Genomic DNA, 22431 nt, shown 5'->3' with positions numbered 1-22431 from the left:
GAGTTGCGAGATGCGGCGCGGCCTCGGAAGTAGTGCCGTCTTTCCAACGAAAAATAGCGCACCTGTCAGGAGCACGCCCAGCTGGTGAGAAACCGCAGGAAGGCAGAAAAGAGAGCCGCAAACGACTTCGTTACGCCGGCAGGGACGAGGTCCACGAAGAAGCGACGCGATTCCGAGCAGCGACACGGGAGTTTGGATCAACGCCGAGCTTCAATTGTTCCCACTTTCTCGCTAGGCGCCCAGTCAGGCGCGGTGGCGGAAGGCTGTCGACGACCAGATTACCAGTGGGCCCCGGGGACAGACGCGTGCGAGAATGGCGGTGTACGGGGCCCCGCTCGCTAGCGTTTCTCCTATCGAGTTCTTCTTCAGTATCTACATACAACATGGAAAGTGACCAAAGCAGCGCCGCCACTGAATATGTCGCACGCCTTTTCGAATAGCACAAGAAGAAGGTCTTTATGGGCTGGCTGGCGAACAGGCCATATTATATATATAGACGTGGACACGACAAAAAGGCAAAGAGCACACAATCGGTGCAATTTCGTTATCCATAATTTTGTTTGACAAGACTAGCAGAAAGAAGCTGTGAATAGCAACTATACCAGAAAGTATTCTCCAGACATCTCTAAAGAAAAAAAGCAGTAGACGAAGTGACCAATAGAAAGAAATGAGGTGGCGCATATAGCAAATTTCATTATCATTTCTTGAGATTTTCAGTGATTTAATTATTGTCTGATTGATCGTTCGACTGATTGACTGATTTTGACGTCCCAAAGAAAGATATCGGTTATGACAAGCCCTGCAGGGGAGGGGCTTTCAAATGAGGATCACTACCCTAGGAGCCACCTGGAGATCACTAACGCACGTCTAAATGTGAGAACATGAGCGTTTCTGCGCTTCGCCTCCGCTAAAATGCTGTCGTCACGGCGGAGAATTGACAGCAACATCATGATCATGTCTCCCAACATCCTTTCATCATTTTTCTAGACGGACTATCTCAACGTCAAACAAATGTCTCGCAACACGCGAGAACGACCCTCTTTAACGATGTCATACTCTACATGGAGTCGCTATAGCTTTCAAGGACACAGTCAAACCGCACTTGTCAGCGATTCTAACATGTAGTCACCCTGAATGAAATGTTTCGCTTTCTGACAACAGTAGAAATACCATTGCAAAAGCAACAACTTCACTAACCCGCATTGCCCACAAGATGTCTATGCGGTGGGTAACTCAGGAGCTTGCATGAATCTCAGTTATCATTCGCGCATAGTTGCTGCTCAGACACTAATCTTAACTGATATATTCACCCCAGTTAAACGGGTACCAAGCCACAATAAATGAAGAAAAAATACGAGTACAAAGGCGCGTGCGCACTCGCACTCCCTTGCAATAAAAATAATAATAATAGGGAGGGACCTCCTACTTGCGTCAATGAGCTCATCACGAGAGAAAAAAATGACAATAACTTCACCACTGCGCTTGGCCAGTTATGCGCAAACGGAACGACATTCGAGTCCCTTCCTCCAGGCTGCACTACAGCCGACACGTCTATACTCGACGTGCCGCTAACATACACGCTCATGACTGCCCACTGCATAAACTTTAAACAAGACCTTCACGGCAGAGTCCCCCCTGTCACAAATATACACCTTTTAGATGCTCATTTCTTAAGACATCGTCCAAATGTGCAAAGCTTGCATGAAATTCGTTTTCTCTACAGTTCCAAACTATTCTCGGTCACTATATTCCAAGCTCCGCCCTCAAGCAGGAATAGTGGCTCACTGCGCCTGGCGGAGCGGAAAAAAGATTCGCTCGAATCCGGCACGTCCGCTGCGCCATGGGCGAGGATTGGTGGGTGTGGTCATCATCGGTAGTACTCTCTTCGTAAACCGGGGCTGTTCCGGCCTGCCTTGAATAGCCTCAGTGCGGGAATTTCGTAGATCGGGATAGTTATCTACTTTAAAATATGGTCTCCCCCTCCCCCCCGTTTGTCTCTCTCTCTCTTTCTTCTTCTGTTTCAAACCACCGGTGTGGTCCCCTGGCTGATTCGTTCCTGCTTCCGCGAAAAAAAAAGGGAAAGAGATAAAGAAAGATACACGCAACAGCGCACACTTCGTTCTCATTCCCCCCACGGTGCCCATAAGCGTCCTCGCGCGCGTCCTTGACGGAGCACTCAAAGAGCAGCCTATCGATCACACGACCAAACACGCCCCGCCAAAACTTCGTCCCTACCAGTTCGCTCGAGGCACTCTGCTGGCTTGGCGCGATGCGCGCACACAGCGGACCGCGTCCCGCGTAGTAAGTCCAGCCGTACGGCGATGTCGTGAGTGCGGTCCGTATTCGCCCAACGTATTTCGCACACCGCCAGTCCAGCTCACGCCACGAGCACGGAAAGCGTGCGCTCGCACGCACACGACGGGACAGCGCCGGTGGCGCGTTGTTCCGTCATTACGGACCTTTATGTACCGGTCAACTTAAGCGCCGGCACCTCGGTTCTCCGCGCTCCGCGACGTGTACACGCAACGTCTCTCCTGACAGAACGACTCTCTCCTGGGACGGTTTGGCACGCGTAACGAGCACGATGTCATACGGGTACCGAAGCGGAAGTCGAAATTGATTAAAAAATAAAAAAAAGGCTTCTAGAACCATGTTGGCCCAGAAAAAGTGGCGAGTGTAGGGTTTGCATGTTGTTACATAAATATTATATTACACGAATAATACCACTTTTTTCGTTATATTGCGATATCAATTATATGGACACTCCAAGCGAATTTCTGCCGTCGCCGTGATGTTCCCTATAAAGACCAAACACGATAACGTCGTCACCGCACGCCGTACGCTCTATGTGCGAGTGCAAGCTTGCGAGAGTCAGCCCACCGATTGCGGCTCGATCTCGCGCCCGCGAGGCACGGGGGGTGGGTAGGCGAGGGAGAAGGGGAGGGGGTGTTCTACTCCGGCGGCTGCTGCTTACGGCGAGGCCGCGCAGGCGCCGTATCTTGAAAGCGATCTGCGATGTAGTGCATGCGCCGAGTGCCGGTAGCTTTGTATGCGCTGTGGTTTCGACGTTTAGATCGCGTTGAAGCTGCTGCCACGCTTCCGAACTCCAGCGTTTTGACAGCGAGTTTCCGCAGGCATCGAGCACGATGTGTTCATGATTATCTTTGCGCGCGTGACACCGTGCTTGTTAATTTAGTTAGTAAGCGAATGCTTACACCTTTATACGGCCGATAAAACTGCTATGCTTACTTCGTAGAGCTGTCTATTAATTTGCTATGGCAACCGATGCCTCGCCTTTCGGGCGAAACTGCAACTTTCTTCTTTTTTGATTCCTGTGGCAGTTGGTACCATTCCCACCTCTTTATTTTCTTTTCTCCCGTAAGCTACCAGCACTGATATTTATTTATTTATTTATTTATTTATTTATTTATTTATTTATACGCACCGGCAATAACGCTGAGAGCAAGTGGGGCTATACTGATCCAGGTGCAACCAAATTAGGCAGACCCACTAAGCTTCAACAAGACATTTCATCACCAGAACAGGAATTGGTCTCTCTGGTGCAGTATTCGGCCATTCCCTCCCATATGACTCACTCAATTACCCAATGGCCTTCAGTCCCCAGCAGCTGCGGAGCATCTGACCAAGGCGGCGGTCAGACCTGTAACGCAGCAGAGGGTGCAAAGAATGTTTGGACCCGAACAGGCCGCCAATGAAAACTGACCTTTGCAACGTTTAACACCCGAACCCCCTCGAGCGAAGCTAGCCTAGCAAGACTCTTTAAGGAACTATCAGGTATTGTTTGGGATATAATTGGCCTTAGTGAGGTTAGAAGAACTGGTGAAGCTTTTACAGTGCTGACAAATGGCCACGGCCACTGCTATAGAGGACTACCAGATAAGAAGCAGTTCGGAGTAGGATTCCTAATCCATAAGGACATAGCGGGCAACATCGACGAATTCTACAGCATTCATGAGAGGGTAGCAGTAGTCGTAATAAAGGCAGTACAAACCTACGCTCCAACCCCCAGTCACGATGAAGAAGAAATAGAACAGTTTTATGAAGATGTTGAATTAGCGATGCGAAAAGTGCAAACTCCGTGTACTGTAGTCATTGGCGACTTCAATGCAAAAGTGGGGGAAAAGCAGGCTGGTGAACAAGCAATTGGCAACTACGCCGCGGATTCTAGGAACCCTCGAGGAGAGATGTTGGTAGAATTCGCGGAAAGGAATAAGCTGCGTATAATGAACACCTTCTTCAGAAAGCGTTGGAACAAAAAGTGGACCTGGAAAAGCCCTAATGGTGAAACAAGAAATGAATTTGATTTCATACTTTCTGTCGATCCCAGCATAGTGCAATGTAGAAGTGTTGGGTAGGGCAAAGCGAATTTATCATAGGTTAGTGAAGGCTAAGATTCACTTCAATTTGGAGAGAAAGGGTAAAATTGGTCAAGAAGAAACAGGTCAACCTAGACGCAGTAGGGGTAAAAGCAGACCAATTCAGGTTGGCACTTTCAAACAAATTTGCAGCCTTAGAACAGAGAGATGAAGATGACATGGGGAGGCAATGAATTGAACCATAACTAGGCTGGCTTCAGAAGCAGCAATTGAAGTGGGAGGTAAGGCACCAAGGCAACCAGTAGGTAAGCTCTCCCGAGAAACAGATGACCTAATAAAGAAAAGACAAAGTATGAAAGTGTCCAACCCAAGAGATCAGATAGAATTCGCGGAACGGTAAAAACTAATCAGCAAGGAAAACATAAGCTTTTTTTTTTAATTATGCGGTTTTACATGCCAAAACCACTTTCTGAATATGAGGCATGCCGTAGTGGAGAACTCCAGGAATTTCGACCACCTGGGTTCTTTAACATGCACCTAAATCTAAGTACACGGGTGTTTTCGCATTTCACCCCCATCGAAATGCGGCCGCCGTGGTCGGGATTCGATCCCGCGACCTCGTGCTCAGCAGCCCAACACCATAGCCACTGAGCAACCACGGCGGGTAGAAAATAAGGGATATTCGAAATTATTACGTGAGAAAGACTGAGGAAGCAGTAAAAAATGGACGCAGCCTGAAATCAGTAAGAAGGAAACTAGGCACCGGACAAACCAAGATGTATGCACTGGAAGATAGACAGGGTAATACCATCAGAAATCTCAAACATATAGTAAAAGCAGCAGAAGAATTCTATACTGACCTGTACAATACCCAAAGCAGCCACGATACCTCCATCCAAAGTAGTCATGAACAGGTTAGAACGGCTCCTTCTATAACTAGCGACGAAATTAGAAGAGCCTTGCAAGACATGAAACGGGGGAAAGCGGCAGGAGAAGATGGACTACCAGTCAATTTAATCAAAGATGGTGAAGACATATTGCTTGAAAAACTATCGGCCCTTTATACGAACTGCCTATCGACTTCAAGGGTCCCAGAGAACTGGAAGAATGCCAACGTTATACTAATCCACAAAAAGGGAAACGTTAAGAAATAAAAATTATAGGCCCCTTAGCTTACTTCCAGTATTACACGAGTATAAAACATTCACCAAGATAATCTCCAATAGAATAAGGGCAACACTGGACTTATGTCAACCAAGGGAACAGGCAGGTTTCAGGAAGAGATACTCTACAATGGATCACATCCATGTCATCAATCAGGTAATCGAGAAATCCGCAGAGTACAATCAGTCTCTCTACATTGCTTTCATAGATTACGAAAAGGCATTTGATTCAGTAGAGGTACCAGAGTCATAGAGGCATTACGTAATCAAGGAGTACAGGAGGCTTACATAAATATATTTGAAAATATCTACAAATATTTCACAGCTACTCTAATTCTCCACACAAGAAAGTAGGACGACACCTATAGAGAAAGGAGTGAGACAAGGAGATACAATTTCTCCAATGCTATTCACTCTGTGCTTGGAAGAAGTATTCAAGTTATCAAATTGGGGTGGCTTAGGAGTAAGGATCAACAGCGCGACTATCTCGGTAACCTTCGATTTGCAGATGACGTTGTTCTGTTCAGTAACACTGGGGACGAGAGAGAGAGAGAGAAAAAAAGCAAGGACAGGAAAGGCAGGGAGGCTGGAGACGAGTTATAACAAATGATTGAGGATCTTAACAGAGAGAGTAAAGGAGCGGGATTGAAGATTAATGTGCAGAAGACAAAAAGAATGATGAATAACAGAGCAAGGGAACAAGAGTTCAGGATCACCAGTCAGCCTCTAGAGTCTGTGAAGGAATACGTTTACCTAGGTCAATTACTCACAGGCGACCCTGATCACGAGAGGGAAATTTACGGAAGAATAGAAGTGTGTTGGAGCGTATTCGGTAGACATTATGAGATCCTGACTGGAAGCTTAGCATTATCATTATTAAGAAAGGTGCACAATCAATGCATTCTACCGGTGTTGACATATGGGACAGAAACTTGGAGACCGACAAAGAAGCTCGAAAACAAGTTAAGGTACGTGCAAAGAGCGATGGAAAGAAGAATGTTAGGCGTAACGCTAAGAGACAGGAAGGGAGCGGTGTGGATCAGAGAGCAAACAGGGATAGCCGATATGTTAATTGACATTAAGAGAAAGAAATGGAGCTGGGCAGGTCGTGTAATTCGTAGCTTAGATAACCGGTGGACCATTGGGTTACAGAATGGTTGCCATGAGAAGGGAAGCGCAGTCGAGGGCGGCAGAGGACTAGGTAGTGTGATGAAATTAAGAAATTCGCAGGCACTAGTTGGAATCGGTTGGCGCAGGACAGGGGTAATTGGATGTCGCAGGGAGAGGCCTTCGTCCTGCAGTGGACATAAGATAGGCTGATGATGATGATTGCAGTACAGGGTGGCAAACAAAATAAATATTTGAATGCGCACGAACTCTTGCCAGTGTGTACTTATCTTGCTTACACAACTATTATAAATGTGAGGATGACATTGCTTCGTTCTTGTTCCTGTTGGTGTTCGTCAGTTTGTGATGCAAAATGCCACAAAGTCCTTTTTTTTCTACTATTTTGTATTGTTACTTGGGTATGTTGCCGACTGCTGCCTACGTACAAAATAGAGGCCGATTGGCTCGTCAAACTGCTTATGCGCTTGTTTTTTCTCCATCCTCCCCATGTATTCAATGGGCAAATGAATAAACTTCAGAGGTGGCGTTACTTTAGGAAGCGGCCATGAGCTGCGCGGCAGCGTGCTGTGCGCACGTCACGCACCCTAGCCTCCGAGACATTGGACCCATTCATTGCAAGCGGGTTTGAAACCCCTTTTAATTAGTTACTCAGCCCTGCGTGTCCCATGACATTGCGCCACCCACGTCAGTGCGCGCCGGCCGACGAGCTGCTTCCGCGCCGACCACGCAGCGTTCGTTTGCAAGCGCGAGGTGCAACACTGAGCGCAATAAGAATGCTCAGGGAGCAACTGATAATGCGCGGTTTTCTTCTTTGTCATAAGAGGCTCAATTAGTTATGCAGATCCGCGAGGCACCATAAATAACTCCTTCGGTATTGCTTCGGCTGGCGCTCGTTTTTCGGCTGGACAATCCCCGCATGCGTGGACAATCCCTTCGCTTGCATTACTTTCCGAGAGATTAGTTGCGGGTGTGCAGTACCTGAATTACAGTTGTGAAGCGGATGTACTTCTGCACAAAACAATCAGAATTGTAAAAGCGAAGAACAAAATAAATACGCGACCCGTCATGACGGCCTGAATACGTCGACACATTTGTCTCGTAGCCACAGTGGCATATTGCCATTAGCGTTATTTTGGTATGTTCGTTGATCAACAAATTCCGACGGCATATTTCTGCACATGATGGATCAGTGCAGCGTCAGGCGACATCAAGATAACGCTGACAAAAAAGACTTCACCTGCGACGTAATTCACACGATATTTATACAACCAATCAGTAGGCTAACATGCATGACAACTGTCTCAGAACGCCACAGTTATTTACGCAATCTGCAAATGCGCTGTAGGGGCTCGTGCACGTAACCTTCGGAATGTTTTTTTTTTTTCAGTGCGAACATCGCTCAGCGTTGCCCAGAAACGGTTTCTTTCCTTCAGTCTTTTTTTTTTTTCTTCTGCGGTTCCTTTCTTCTAGCAAGAATTAAAAAAAACTGAGGAGCCACTCCACCCCGTGAAGGTGGTTGACCAGCTAAGCTGCTATGGTGGTATAAATTATGCTGGTAGAGAATTTTGTTGGTATATAACTATACATATAATTATGTATATGTCATTTATGCCAAAATGCAAACAAATACACAATCATTTGTTGCCTTGTCTCCTTTCTCTTTATTTTATCTTTATCTTGACACGCAAGTGATGATGGTCTTGTGGTCTCTGAGATACACCGCCAATGGCACTGTCCCGGCCGCGTGCCCTGGTGGAGTCGCTGACATTTGGCTGCGTTCTCGGCGTCGTCGGCTCTTGCTCGTCGCTTACGTACGCACCGCTACGCGGCGGCCGATAAACCGTGCCTCGACGCGAGCGACGATATCCATTGACCGGGGTGTGCGAAGTCCGAAGGAGTGCTCGAAACAAAACACGTTTGTTGGTAATTTGCGATTGAGAAAACTAATTAGTTGAATGAAACTTGGGAGGACTAGAGTTTTATTCTAGCGGACAAACATGGGGCTGCCCGTTTCCCTCCCGTAGAAGACAATGTATTGACAGCAGTCGGGAATTCCACAATATTTACAACGTTACTGCGAACGACGTAATTATGAAAAGTAAATGAAACAGCGTAATATTAGAGTCGTCCTAGCGGCTAAATGCCATATAATTTTTTTCGGGATAGTTTCGATAAAACAAGAGTTACGGCCGTTTTCTGTAGCAACAGTCCCTCCGTAGATACCCATGTATTGACAGCAGACGGGAATTCTGTAACGCTCACAACTTCTTTGTGAACTTCACTTCACTTCACTTCACTTTATTACCTTAAAGGCCCCCAGGATTGGGGGTATTACATAAGGGGTGGGTAGCTAATAAAATAAATTATATACACAAGGGAAAGATGTTTAGGTACAAGTTTGCTCGCTGGTAAATATGTTAATTGTACAGTTCAATAACGTGGATGGGCAGGTGATTGCGGCGATGTCGTGTGGAAGGCCGTTCCACTCCGAGGCTGAACGTGGGAAGAATGATATGGCAAACGTGGTAGTGTGCGCACGTGGACGGGCGACTTGAAAGGGATGACCAATGCGGAGTGAAATGCGAGCAGGAGGACTGATGTAGGGTGGATGATGAAGTGAGCTGTAAAAAAACTTATGAAATAAGTACATAGTAGCGATACGACGCCGACAAGTCAGGGTTGTTAAGCCGGATTCTGACTAACTAATTATGACAAGTAAATGAAACTCGGCGTAATGATACAGTCGTCTTAACAGCTAATTTCAGCATGATTTTTCCAAGATACCTACATTAGATTTAGAACTTCAGAGCATTCGCGAGAAAGTTGGCTTTTCCGCAAGGCGTTTTCTGTTAGCCGCCACGTGTTTGGACGGTAGCCATAGACAGCTTCGCTGTAAAACCCGCGAATCATTCAGGGAGCCAACTTGGCGGATGACACTGCCGCCACGCGTGTTCGGGACAGCTTCTTTGTGTGTATTGTCTTCGTTTCTATGCGCCTGTCAACGGCGCAGTTGCGAAAGATTTACGAAGTGTTTCGCACTGTAGCCCCTACAGCTGCGTTGTTAACAATGCAAAGACAACGCGTAATGAGCATGCGCCTAAAGATCAAGATGGTGATAACAAAAAGATTGTTTTTAAGCAAGAGTACTCGCCTCACTATTGTTCCACGTTTCATCCCGTTTGACACGCGCAACGTCTTTCTTTTGCTTGCAAAAATCGTTAAACAAGATCTTTGACGCACTGTGTCACTGAGGCAACCAGCAATTTAGACGTTCGGCCTTTTCCCCTGGCGGCAGTTCCATTCGGCTATTCCATTCGAGACTGAGTAAATGCATTATTCTAGTCCGTAACAATTTTCTAACAACCACCTCTCCACGGCACCGCATTTACTCCGAATGGCAACAGAAATTTCCTATACAAGCACGGTTTAGCTACTTGACTAATGGAGGCACAATTCAACATGGTCATGTAGCTAGACATTACTAACGGTTGTCATTCTTCGGCAGTTTTATACTGCGGCCACAGCACAAAACCCGCCAACATATGCGATGATATGGTATGTATGGCTCACATGGCCTGCCCAGCTCCATTTCTTTCTCCTAGTATCACTTTTTCGAATGCATCAAGATATCCAAGGCTATGCCTGTCCCATAGGATCTGTGCGCAAAATATTTCGCTCCAGCACTGCAGCCTCGCATTTTTTAAGGTTTCTCGTCCTCATATTCATTTATTATCGTCCGTGCTACTGTGCGGTTGATATCGATGATAGCGGGGACGCAGCTCGGTGCGAACCAATGACGGACAGGCGAAAAAGATAGAAAATTAACACAGCCGTTACAAAATACGACGACAGGGGTTCAAAGTACCGCAGAACCGTTACCTGGAATGAACGGCGCACACCAGCGAAAAATTCGGAACCAGTGCATGTACAAGCAATCCCACATGTAACACCTCGTGGCCGCCGTTGTTACAATTTTAATGCGATACATGCGTTATCGTGCATTACGGATAAGACATTACATAGAAACGGATAACATGGATAGCCACGAAGGCCGCTGGCAGAGCTATTTGACTGAAGAATCTTACCTTCGTGTACGACGTAGATACAACGTTATTTTAAGAATTAGTGCGTATGCATGCATGCAGCTGCTCTCATCTTTCGGAAATGAAAGTACCTGCTTGCGCCTTCTTCACCGTCAAATAATTTCGAGAGCAGCCATACACGCAGAAAATTGTTCGGTGTCGGCCCTAGACAACAACAACAAGAACAAAAAGAAAGCGACGATGGAAAGCTATCTCGAGAGTGATCGGCAAGTGAAACAAGGTTCAAGGACTGCCGGTCAGTGCGGATTGTCAAATGCTGGAACTATTTAAACTCTGTGCAGACATAGCCTACGTAATGTTGCAGTCCCATTATCTTATCACGATCAAAAATCTGATCAAACCTCTTACAGGTATAACTATGGAATTTCATTGCGTAATCACGACTTATCGAAGATATGCTCGTGAAAACGACCTTGGTCGAACGTGCGAGCCATTTCAATACCAATAGAACTCTCAGTTCTTCTTTTTTTTTTTTTTTCCTAAAGGCATGTGTCACTTCTGACATTGGCGATTTCATTTTCAGGCTGTTTCTAAAGAGAGCTACACTATTACTTGTTTGAAGGCAGGAGTAACAACAACAGACATTTCGTATTTTGAAAAAATGAGGGTCAATTTTTGGTGACGTGTACCGAAAATTTGCGCAGTGCAGATTTCTTATGTGCTGTGAAAACAGTTACTGAGTAGTCGCTTTCTCCCAATTTTTACGCGTTATAGACGGCATTTAGTTGTTTTCCCCCGTACGCTCAGTAAAATATGCGAGGCATGGTGTTTATATTTATTCGAAGTACGAAGCAGTGTTCTGAGTGACGAGCGATATACGTTTATTCCGTGCACGTTCATTGCAGCCTTTGTAGAAAGTTACTAATTGAAGCGTTCCAGAGTGTCAAACTGCCGCTAATCGAAATGTTTCTCAGACTCCTAAACCAACAGAACGAGAGGCGGTTGAAGTTCCGTTAAAATCGCGAGAACTTTAAACACAATGCGTTGCGGAACCCACTTTCCTGCTTTAAATGCAAGTGTTGCAGTTAATTACTATAAATCCCCGCCTTTACAAGTGGTTTTCGTGCATCATACGAGATTCATAGTTTCTTTCTCCGTTGTCCTCGGTGAGCTAAGAAAGGCATCTGTTTATGTCTGGGGAAAATTAGGGCATTGTAAGGCCAATGTGTGGGCAACGTTCCAAACGGGTGAGTTAAATGCGCATTTTCCAGTAGAATACGTATGCAAGTGGTCCATAGCATTATTATTCTGTTTTACGAGCAGTGTAAAACTTAGATGGCAGCGCTGGCATAATTACAACTGAGGTCTAATTTTAGCGAACATAATGGGAACAATACGTCAAGCTTAGGTGCGATGTTAAATGCGTGTTGATCAGATACAGCCTTTGAAAAATTGTAAGCAAGTGTTCAAAAGTGAATGAATGAATGAATGAATGAATGAATGATATACAAAGAATCTACGTCAAAGAGGCTGACAAAAAAGCACGAATGCTTGACTAAGTGTCAGTCCCCTTCCCCGACCCGGTGCACAAAACACTCAAGCACAGAGAGTAAGCATGGTACACAAAGTGGATACATAGAAGAAAAATGAAAAGTACATGAAATACGTAACAGAAATATTGAATGCGATTTGTATACAAGAGAATGAACAGTCATACCTGAAGTGACAACAAATACATGTTCACTTTCTTTTTTTCTGAAAGTGCTTAGGGACGGTGTTTCACTTATTATAGTGAGTAAGCCACGGTGATGATTCAGAAAACCAGCAACTATGCATCAGTATCACGCTGCTGCTATATGCTAGCTTTTCCAATGCCCCAAGAGAACTCTGCGTTTCAGATATCTTATACTTTGAAGGAATAGGCAGCATTTTAAGTGTAATGTGTAGAGCAGTCTTAACGTTTCTGGCTTATTTAGAGACGTTACGAATAATTACTGAACCCTCATATTTTTATTTTTTCCACGCGTGATATTTTAGGTTCGCCTTGTGTCATCACTGAACTAAAGGAAGCAGCTTCCTTATGTTTGCTGACTGTAAGGACAACATAATGGGTGATCTGGAGGTAAAGTTCGAAGTAGATGGGTAATTGAGGCTCTCGCAATAAAGTACGCATGCAAGCAGTCTAGTGTTATGAGCGTGTCTAACGAGCGGGCAGAATTTAGCCCGCTGCCCCGTGAGAATATTAAAAGCCACCAAGACCAAACTTCGGGGAAACTGGTCGTACGCTATGGAAACTCTCTGTGCGAAGTTAAATACGGTTGCATCAAACACAACCTTTTAAAAAATTCTTATTCAAGTGTTTGAGCGTGTCATATGGCCGCTATCAGTTATGCTTCCCAGTTTCCCGACATAGCTGTACATTACAGCAGGTTTATATTTGGTGGAAAGGGGAGAGGGGTCATAATAACTGTGCAATGTTCGTCAAAGTTTTTACATTCTTCCATAGTCCAGTTAAAAGCGTTGCAAATAATTACCAAGCCGTCGATTTTCTTTTCCTATTTTCAGGCGTCACAAGTTCCGACTTGGTTTCAGCGATGTCCTCGGTGAACTAAAAAAAGCATTTTGTTTATATTTGGCGAAGGGCGCGTTATGGGCAATATGTGCATAAACTTCATAGACAGGGGACTAATTATGACATCTGCACTAAATTACGCATGCAAGCGATCCGGAGCTTCAGGAATGAGTTTTGCGAACAAGGAATTTATCCCATTGCCCTGAGAGAACATCGAACTCAACCGATATGAAACCTAGCGGAAATTTAGTTGGCGTTGGGAGGGCAGGGAGGAAGGGAGGACATCATGGTAAATGCATTGGCGAAGTAACGTGTATGTTGATGAATACCTGCCTCTTTAAAAAATTCTGAACAAGAAGTGCTCCAAAGCATTACATGCGGGCAAGCTTTCAAACGGAACCTTCATATATATACGGGCAGCGAATTAAACTATGCGATATAATTACAAGAAAATAAAACTTTTATTGAAACTGTTCGAAAGAAACAGCTTCGCTGGAAATCAGGCTGGAAATCTCCAAGGTCGCACGCATCTGCTTACTTTTTTCTTGTGAATATTGCAATTAATATATGTTGATTGTACTTCGTTGCGTATGACCACGACAATACTATTACCTAAACTAGCGATACATTTATGCTGTAAACTTAAACATCAAGTACAATTTTTTCTTTAATTATTAAAATTGTTTTGTAGTGAAAGCGCATTTTTTATGTGCGCTGTACTGCTGCTACTGGACGGGATCCGCGGTCGGCTCTGCGGGGCACTCGTTGCCATTTGTCCCTGTATCATCTCGAGATTTTATATATAGTTCCAAGAAATAGCTGCAAGTTCAAATAATTTGTCAGGCCCCCATGGTTCACCATGTGGGACTGATAAATAGGTCTGTGTCTGTTAAATATAAAGATAACTGACAGAAGCATTTCCAGGCTCTTTCACTTATCACTTATTGTATTAGTAATTCCCAATATATATATATATATATATATATCAACCGAACCAACAAACAATGACACCACGACGGACAACATAGGGGAAATTACTTCTAATTACTCATTGAATTAAAGAAACTATAAATTAACGGAAACGAAAGTGGACGAAAAAACTTGCAACAGGGGGTGGGAGGGGGGGACGACGATCCGACGTGTTCGGATTACACGTGCGATGTTCTACCAATTGAGCTACCTCGGCGCCGTTTCCCCATCCCCTTTTCTGGGTATTTATGTTGTACTACTAGAACTAACGCTTGCAAATAATTTCCCCTAGGTTGTCCTTGGTGTCATTGTTTGTCGGCTTCTTATGATATTAATAGAAATCGGGCCGCTTAGTTAACCCCCTGTCTTCTTGTTCAGTTCATAATGAGGGTCTCGAATCCGGCAAGACATTGATGCCTATTGAGCCTATTGATGCCATTGAGCATATATATATATATATATATATATATATATATATATATATATATATATATATATATATATATATATATATATATATATATATATATATATATATATATATAAGGAGAGAGAGAGGTCAGCTCGTTTGCGGTTTGCCCCCCAATTCGAGACATAGTTGGCACCGCCGCTGTACTAAACGTTGCAGACAGCGCGCGAGTGAGGGTTGCTACTCACGATGCCTGTAATTCGCCGCCACTCTTTAGTAGCTATCGAGGAGCTGCTAGCTATCCCTCCGAAACGCTCCGAGAAAAGGAACTTGCAAGACAGTTGCTGATCTCAACCGTCGAAGGTGGCTTAGGCAGGGAAAAAATTATTGGAACACAGCAAACACCGACAGCGCCTGTCGCTTCCTAAGGAGAAGAGTAAAAAGGAAGGATTTCCATTTCGAACAAAGGACGCAAGCGTGACAGGGCCGACTCGCTTCGCGCCCTGCTGCGTAAAGGAAGGCTAAATTGAGTTTAGCGCAGACAGAGGCGCGCGCGGGACGGTGGAGCAAAAGTCGTTCCCGTAATGAGCCCGGGAGGATTAGGGCGAGAAAAGGTCAGGCAAACGCGTGTAATGGGAGCTCAACGAGCAGGCAGCCCAACTTGCGCGGAGCGAGACATTGCTGCTGCTGTAATCTCGCACGCGAACAAACGAGACAGGCCGAACACTGCAGAGCGTCCCACGAAAACCAACGCGGGGCGGCGCTGCGTGGGCCCCCCGCTATACGAAGCACAGAGCTGTGTATACACACACGCCAGCGAAGAGCTTCTGCTGCGCGCTCCTCTGCCAGGCGGACGATACGAACCTGTTTCGTCGTAGGAAGGTGCAACACATCACCTGCGCCAGCAACGAACAGCCATTCCTCGTAGCGCTATAGTTGAGATCGCATTAGCTTTTTGGCTGCTGCTAGCTGCGCACTCGATGAGCGTTTCTCTGACGCAAGTACTGTGTGTTATTATGCAACTATCTGCAGAAGCATCGTGCCGCGGCCTGGTCGTGGTTTAGTTCTCAAATGTCATGTACTATGTACAAACAGCCACGAATGATGCTCGGCGAATGCAAAAGCGTCCCCGCAAGCATATCCTGTTTTCCAAGATCCACTCGAAACCTTCGTCATTGTGTATATTCGATTTCCGAGAGAAAGGCAAACGCACAAGCCTCCAGTTGTACAGTACTTAGTATGAATTCAAGCACAACGGACATCACGTTTTCGTGCTTCTGCAAGCTTTCAACGCCTATACTTCTCCTGAATAAAATGCGGGACTTCTGTAGCAAGAGGAATCATCGATACATCAATCGATTATATCTGAAGAATGTCATTCGGGTGGTTATATTTCATTTGGGTAGTTATACTTTTGCATGTTTTTCTTTACGCACAGTACATTTTTAAAAAATTATGCAGCAAATGACGGTAAATATCTTGGCAGATCTATTTGCAATCATGTAACCGTCAAAACAACGGCAGGTTGTAATTTTGTACTGCCCCCTCCACGACGTACTGCGCACGGCAGTCAATCCAATCGCGTCATCGTCACGAGCAATTCTTCCATGTCTTTTTTCGTCGGTATTCGTGACTCTCTCCTTATTCACGGCCATGGAAACGTCTTGGCGGAGTAATCTCAATAACTTGCCAAAACTAAATGATAAAAAAGATGACGGTTAAAGTGGCGGCTGGTTTTTACAGTGCACCTACCATACGTACTGTGGGTATCCATAACACGAATGGAAGTTCTTCTGTAAAAACCGGCCATGCAACGTCATGCGTATTCATCCCTGTCTCCATGCTCTGTTGTTTTCGCTAATAACATTAATAACCCACGAAGTTTTATGCCACAGAGCTGCAGCTCAGCTATGACAAGGGCCTTAGCGGGGAAGAAACTAGAGTTTAATTTAGGCGCCTCCTAATTAAGGTTCCTTAAGGCGCGATAAAATATCAAAGCAGAGATTTCGTGCATTTCTTTCTTGACCAATTGGCGACTTCGTGCTGAGCAGCAGCGCTCTATAAATCCTGTCTTTGACACTCCCTCTCCCTACGTTTACGGTAGCCAGCTGCTCAAGACCTATAATAAAATACCTGCCTTTCCTTCCATCTCTCTCTCCCTCTATGACCACCGACTCACGTACAGCTGCGAGTTTTCGTTTACGCTTCCTGTGTTAAAGGAACCAGTCTTACTAGAGGTTCCAAGCCTCAGCACTCATTATCTACACTCATATTTACACTAATTATATACAGCTAGCTGCCTCTAGACTTACTCCGTTTTTTTTTTGCCTTTTTATTATCCACGAACATCCGCCCAAAAATATATTGATCATGACGATTTATTGGAATCCTTTTAGAAACAGGGCGGTGACAAATAGCCACCTAGCCTGTTTGAGTTAGTCAGGTATGCTATCATGCTTTTCATTCTAGCATTTTGTATACATCTCCTTGATACTTCTTCTCTTACTCAAAACTTCTATATCTACCTTGTACCCCTACCTATGCCTGTAACGGATCTGGTCGTATCACTCTCTTCCATGCTTTCTTTTTTTCATCAATGCTCTAAACGTATCTTGCTTATCTCGACTGCTGACCGTTTGATGCTTCCGTCCACTTTAAATCAAAGCGCTTTTGGAAGATGTGCGTTACCTACTGGTATCACAGGGTGAATACCTTCGAATTCCATTATGATGTGCAGAGTGGTCTCCGGATTTTTTATGTGCAGACACATCTTGTTGCGGATATTTACTCTGGTATGTTTTTGTCCTTAGACAACCAGCTCGAGCCTCAAATGGTAAGGTACCCTTTGTGTTTTCGTACAGAATTTCCCATCTAATTATTTTCTTTCCATTCTTGCAATTATTCTTCCTTTTCTTGTTTTCATTCGATGCATCCAATTTTTCCCGCTTTCTTTTTGATGAATCCAGGTTGTCGACATCGAGCACCCACACGTATGCAAATTCTAGGGCTAGAAACTGCTTTTATCTTGTTTTCTACCTTATACTGCACTTGCTTTGACGCGCGCAAGAGCGATGCAGGCCGATCAAAAAAGAAAAAAATGGAAGGAAAGAAAAAATGTAAACGAGAACAGTGAGAAGTTAAATTTTCAGCCACCAGAAGTAATGCGCCTCCGCCCTTTGAATAAAAAAAAATGGCAGGCGACTCTAATCTTTGACTTAGGTGTCTCTTAGTGGCACTCGGACCTCGATGTTGGGTGTTGTTTAGTTTAACATTAGGCGAACGCAACGCACGAACCGAACTCGGAGGGAACTGTTTTCCATTAATTAGCCATTTAAACATCACGCCACCTTCTTTTGTGTGACGGCAATAGTGACGCCATTACTTCCGCTTTCTACTTCCGGGTTTCCAGAAATTTCGCCAAAGTCGTGCTCACGTGGCCGGTCACTAAAGTCTACGATTCTGTGCTTTGATGTGCGGTAATAAGTGATTTCTAATTAATTCTAATTATTCCAGACACTTCAGTAACTCAACTTGTAACTAAACTTATGCTCTCATATTATATCTATAATCAGACCGACAAATTTCGTACTGTACGTTTTTTTCTATTTTTCTCATTTATATTGAATTTCGTTTTTGATCGTCCCAGGAGGTGAGCCAGAGTGCTGCGCAAGAAACAAGAGTGTCACTGGATGCTCGTGCCACTAAAAAAGATGTGGCACAAATGTTGCGAGGAGTCCTTAACACGGGGTCCCAGCAAAACGAACAGCGAGAAGAGGGCGAGGATGTGCGAGTACCTCGGGAAGCATGGCTGCACAAGGAACGTAGCACACGTAAGGTAATGTGGGCGACGGGTCGAAGGAAGCCCCGAGCAAGTAATAGAGAGTCGCAGCAAGAACGAGTTATTTTCATGTAAGGCGTATCATATCGTATTATGAAATCCCATTCAGTGGTCAATCGCTCTCTCTCCCATTTCGCTTAACGGCGTTGCCGTCGCGCACCTTCGGCATCGAGAAGAAAGAGAGAGAGAGAGAGAGAGAAGTGGTTCTTGAGGGGAAAAGGAAAAGTTGACGCTATCTTCTGTAGCCCTTGCGAGAGCATGGCTCCGCGCCAACAGGGGTGGGGGGAGATAGTAGGGAGGTTGCGCGACCTACGCGCGCAGCGCTTTCCCTGTCGGTCTCCCATTTGCCGCTGACCGCAACGCCCGTCGCCGCCAACAAGCGTCGGTGTGCCCCGCTGCTCACGCATGCGGTGCGTCAGTGCGAGGCGGGCGAGGGGCGCACCTGGCCACGAGCTGCTCCGTGGGACGCACGGCAGCGCGCTTGGCTGGAGCGGCGCTATTTTGGGGACCCGGGGGAATCGATGTCCCCCTTCGAATATCGCCGCTTGGGGAAGGAGAGGGAAAGCTTTCCTGCACCCCCCCCCCCCCCACAACTGACACTCCCTTTCTCTATACCACCCCGCACGTTCGTTTTGTGGAAGGAAACTTGAGCTAGATGCATGCCAGGCTGCGTAGCGCGCTGTTGCTCCAGTACGCGCACGGATTGCAGCCGCAGTTGCGTCGTGTCAAGCAAGGGCGCGCCTCTCATTGCCGTGCCTTGTAGACATGCTTCGCTCCCGCGAAAGTGTTTCGCGGCCGACACAGGAGTTGGTTAACTTGCGTGTGTTGCTAGCCTCCTCTTATTGCGTATTGCAATGCTGTTATTGTGCAGGGACAACGTTCGGGGATATCACTTTCAGCGGACGTTGGTTGTCTAAGCGAGCGAGCAGAACGCCCGCCGCTTTAAAGAAACATCGCGCCGAACGCACATCACGAAATAGTGAAGTCCGAAAGTGGTCAGCCGATAAAAAATAGCTCTCCGCCCTGACTCTTCATTTTATTGTCTTTCTTAGAGGAAGGGGAGGTCGAGATCATTTGTTTCATTTTATTTATTTATTTATTTATTTATTTATCTTGCAATACACGGCATTGCATGTCCACGGCTCAGGACAAGAAGAGGCCATGAACCTCCTGACGGTGTCCTGCTCGCGCTGGGCGTAACAGCAGTAATGTTCGTTTTACAACACTTTGTGTTCCTAAATAGTATTTTCTCGTGTCCGTAAAAAACAATAGGAAACAAAGATAACTAAGCGACAAACAAATTAAGCGCGAACATGGCCCACCGCCTATTACTATATTACCCCGAACGGATGGATAAGTGAAGGCCAAGAATAAAACGAGAAGCACCCAAGAGCCATAAACAGCCGCAACCTGAGCCACTACAATATCTGCTTATATTTAAAAGAAAACTTAGAAAGCAGAGAAGAAAAAAATGACAAATAAAAAATACAAACTCGACGCAAACGGCTGTCATTGTTTTCGAATGCCCGTCCATGCAGCGTAAAGCAAGGCACTGTCAGTTGCCTCCAATCGCAGCTCAAGAAAGACTCCCAGAGCTCAAAGGAATGTGAAAGAGCTGGAAAGGCGCACAGCAAAGCTTGTCGATATATAAAACGATGCATAGCGTCGCAGTGCGTGCCTGTGCCTAGCCCTCATGAAATTGCTGGCCCCAGTGGCGCGTCCGATGATTAGGTGCGGCCGCTATACAGGCGGCAACCACGGCGGTCTCGCTGCTGATTGAGTTGTTCCAAACAGGCGCGCCACGAAGTGTGATTGGTTACGAACGGCACGCGGCGAAGGAGTCGCGGGCCCGGCTGCTCTCGCAACGATGAAAGCCCTCCACCTCCCCCAACGCCATCGGCCTATAGTACGGCACCGGACCCCCTTGTCCCGTAGGATTTCATACAAGCGCTATACTCGCTGTGGCTCGGGAGCAGCGGTCGTTTGACGATGACAGAGAGCATAAGATGACCGGGCTGGATTGAACGCGAACACTGAGGCGCGTACAAGGTACAATTACGGTTGAAATATAGCGTGACAGGTGCCCATAGTTCTCACACTGAAGCAACGGAACGTGAATGACTCTGTTCAAATTTCATTCCGGCCTAAAGGCTTAGGAAGTTTGCTCTATAAGTAGGCCATCGCGTCGGAGGAGACGCAGTGTGCTGTATTATTATAACCTGTAGGTTATAGGTTATAGCCTGCACGCATCCGAGCGTGGCTTTACAGCAACTGAGTGTTAAGTGTCCGGTACCTCGAGTGACAACAGTTCACTATACGGGATCGCTGAACCTCGGCAACCACGAATACTCATTAATGCTAAATTGCTTTTCATATTATACAATGCTTTCTGTGGTGGAAATTTCCGAAAACAGTTAACAGCACTGCTGAGAACTCAACAATGAACTATTGCCTTATACAGAGAAAGACAGCAAAATAGCTCTAAGAGCGACAGACAGAAATGATAGGTAGGGAGTTTAACCAGGCACAAGCCTCCGGTTCGCTACCGTGCGCACGGGGGTTAAGGAAAAAGGGGTTTGAAAGAATAGAGGAAGAGAGCTTATGTAACTAGCTATCTATTATAACGCACTAGAAGTCGGCTCTTTTACTAGCTATATGCACAATTTCCGTATTGGAGTGCCCTATTTGGGAGCTCGGCCCACGGTGTTAAGAATGGCCATACGGGGTGGCAACGTGCCAGCTTTCAGCCCGCTGCACGTGTTCCAAGCCCACCAGACGGGGCACCCTTCCGAGAGCTGCGGTCGGCAGGCAGCCACGTGGCGCGCGATCAACTCCGGAAATTGGTACTTGGCCGAGCCACCCGGGACAAAGCAGTTCTACGAAGCCCTCTGACGTCGGCACTGAAAGCTGGGCGGTACCGAGAACTGCGGATGACCGGCAGCCACGTGGCGCGCGATCAACTCCGGAAATTGGTACTTGGCCGCACCACCCGAGACGGAGCACAGTTCTACGAAGCCCTCGGTCGTCGACTCCGGAGCCTTTGTGTGTATGGGTTCGCACCTGTGTGTTTGCGTGTGTGTGGGCGTAAACGATAGTGCGGGGCCGCGGCAAGTTTACAATGCTTGGACGAACCTTCCCGACCATTCGTGCTCCGTCCACGACCGAACGATGACGTCGAACTATGACGTCAAGCGGAGAGCTTATAAGCAGCGTTTGCCGGCTGCTAGGCTGTGCTCGTGTTGTGCTCGTTGTCGGGAGCTGAGTGCTCTGTCATACTAGAAATGTACTAGTGAGCTGTGTGCTCGTAAACTGTTTGCTGTATGTTAGTTTTGCGGGCTCCATATGGGAGTCGCGCTAGTATGCCAATGTATGTCCTGTTTTTAAATGTAAATCCTGCAATTAAATCCTGCTCACCTAGCCCTGTCGTCCCAAGTTCATCTCTACAGCTACGTCTGCCAAATCCTACAACTGAATGGCAGCCGAGGGATCCGACTACGGCTCCTAGATCGGCCTACGACTCGGAGACAGCAACGGCAGCTGACGGACGTTGGCACATGGTGACCGACCGGCATCCTGATCAAGTTGGAGGCGACTTGAGATTGTCCACCTCTTGCAACTGACTGGATACGGCGGGGAAGGACTGGTGATATGGTGCTGCTTCAGTGGGTAAGCGTTTGGTTTTGGCTGTAAGATTTACCAGGCTTCAATTTCACTGTCTCTCTCAGAGACAGTGAAATTACTGTCTTCACTGTGCTTTTGGATTTGATTCGCTGGGATCTTTTACTTGTATTTTGATTTGCGTGGGTATCGCAACAAGTATTGTGTGACAGCAGAGCCAAAGCTTAAAGTAGCGACCATGGTCCTAATGTGTTTGACGAGAGCTGACCTGTTGTGGTTGTGTGAGGAGATCGAGGTAGACGTAGATGAGGACTTGAAGGAATCAGAGATTCGTAAAACCATTCTAGAAAGTAA

The 22431-nt window shown here is 46.1% G+C and overlaps 1 protein-coding gene across 1 annotated transcript in view; it reads right to left on the bottom strand.

The window, feature by feature from the left end:
* The window catches only part of alpha-Catr (alpha-catenin related), a 192611-nt gene that overhangs the window by 116775 nt on the left and 53405 nt on the right, over positions 1-22431 (bottom strand). The window lies entirely within an intron of this gene.

Source organism: Dermacentor andersoni, chromosome 2, assembly GCF_023375885.2.
Source record: "Dermacentor andersoni chromosome 2, qqDerAnde1_hic_scaffold, whole genome shotgun sequence".
Lineage (NCBI taxonomy): Eukaryota > Metazoa > Arthropoda > Arachnida > Ixodida > Ixodidae > Dermacentor > Dermacentor andersoni.
This window is presented reverse-complemented; position numbering and strand designations above follow the sequence as displayed.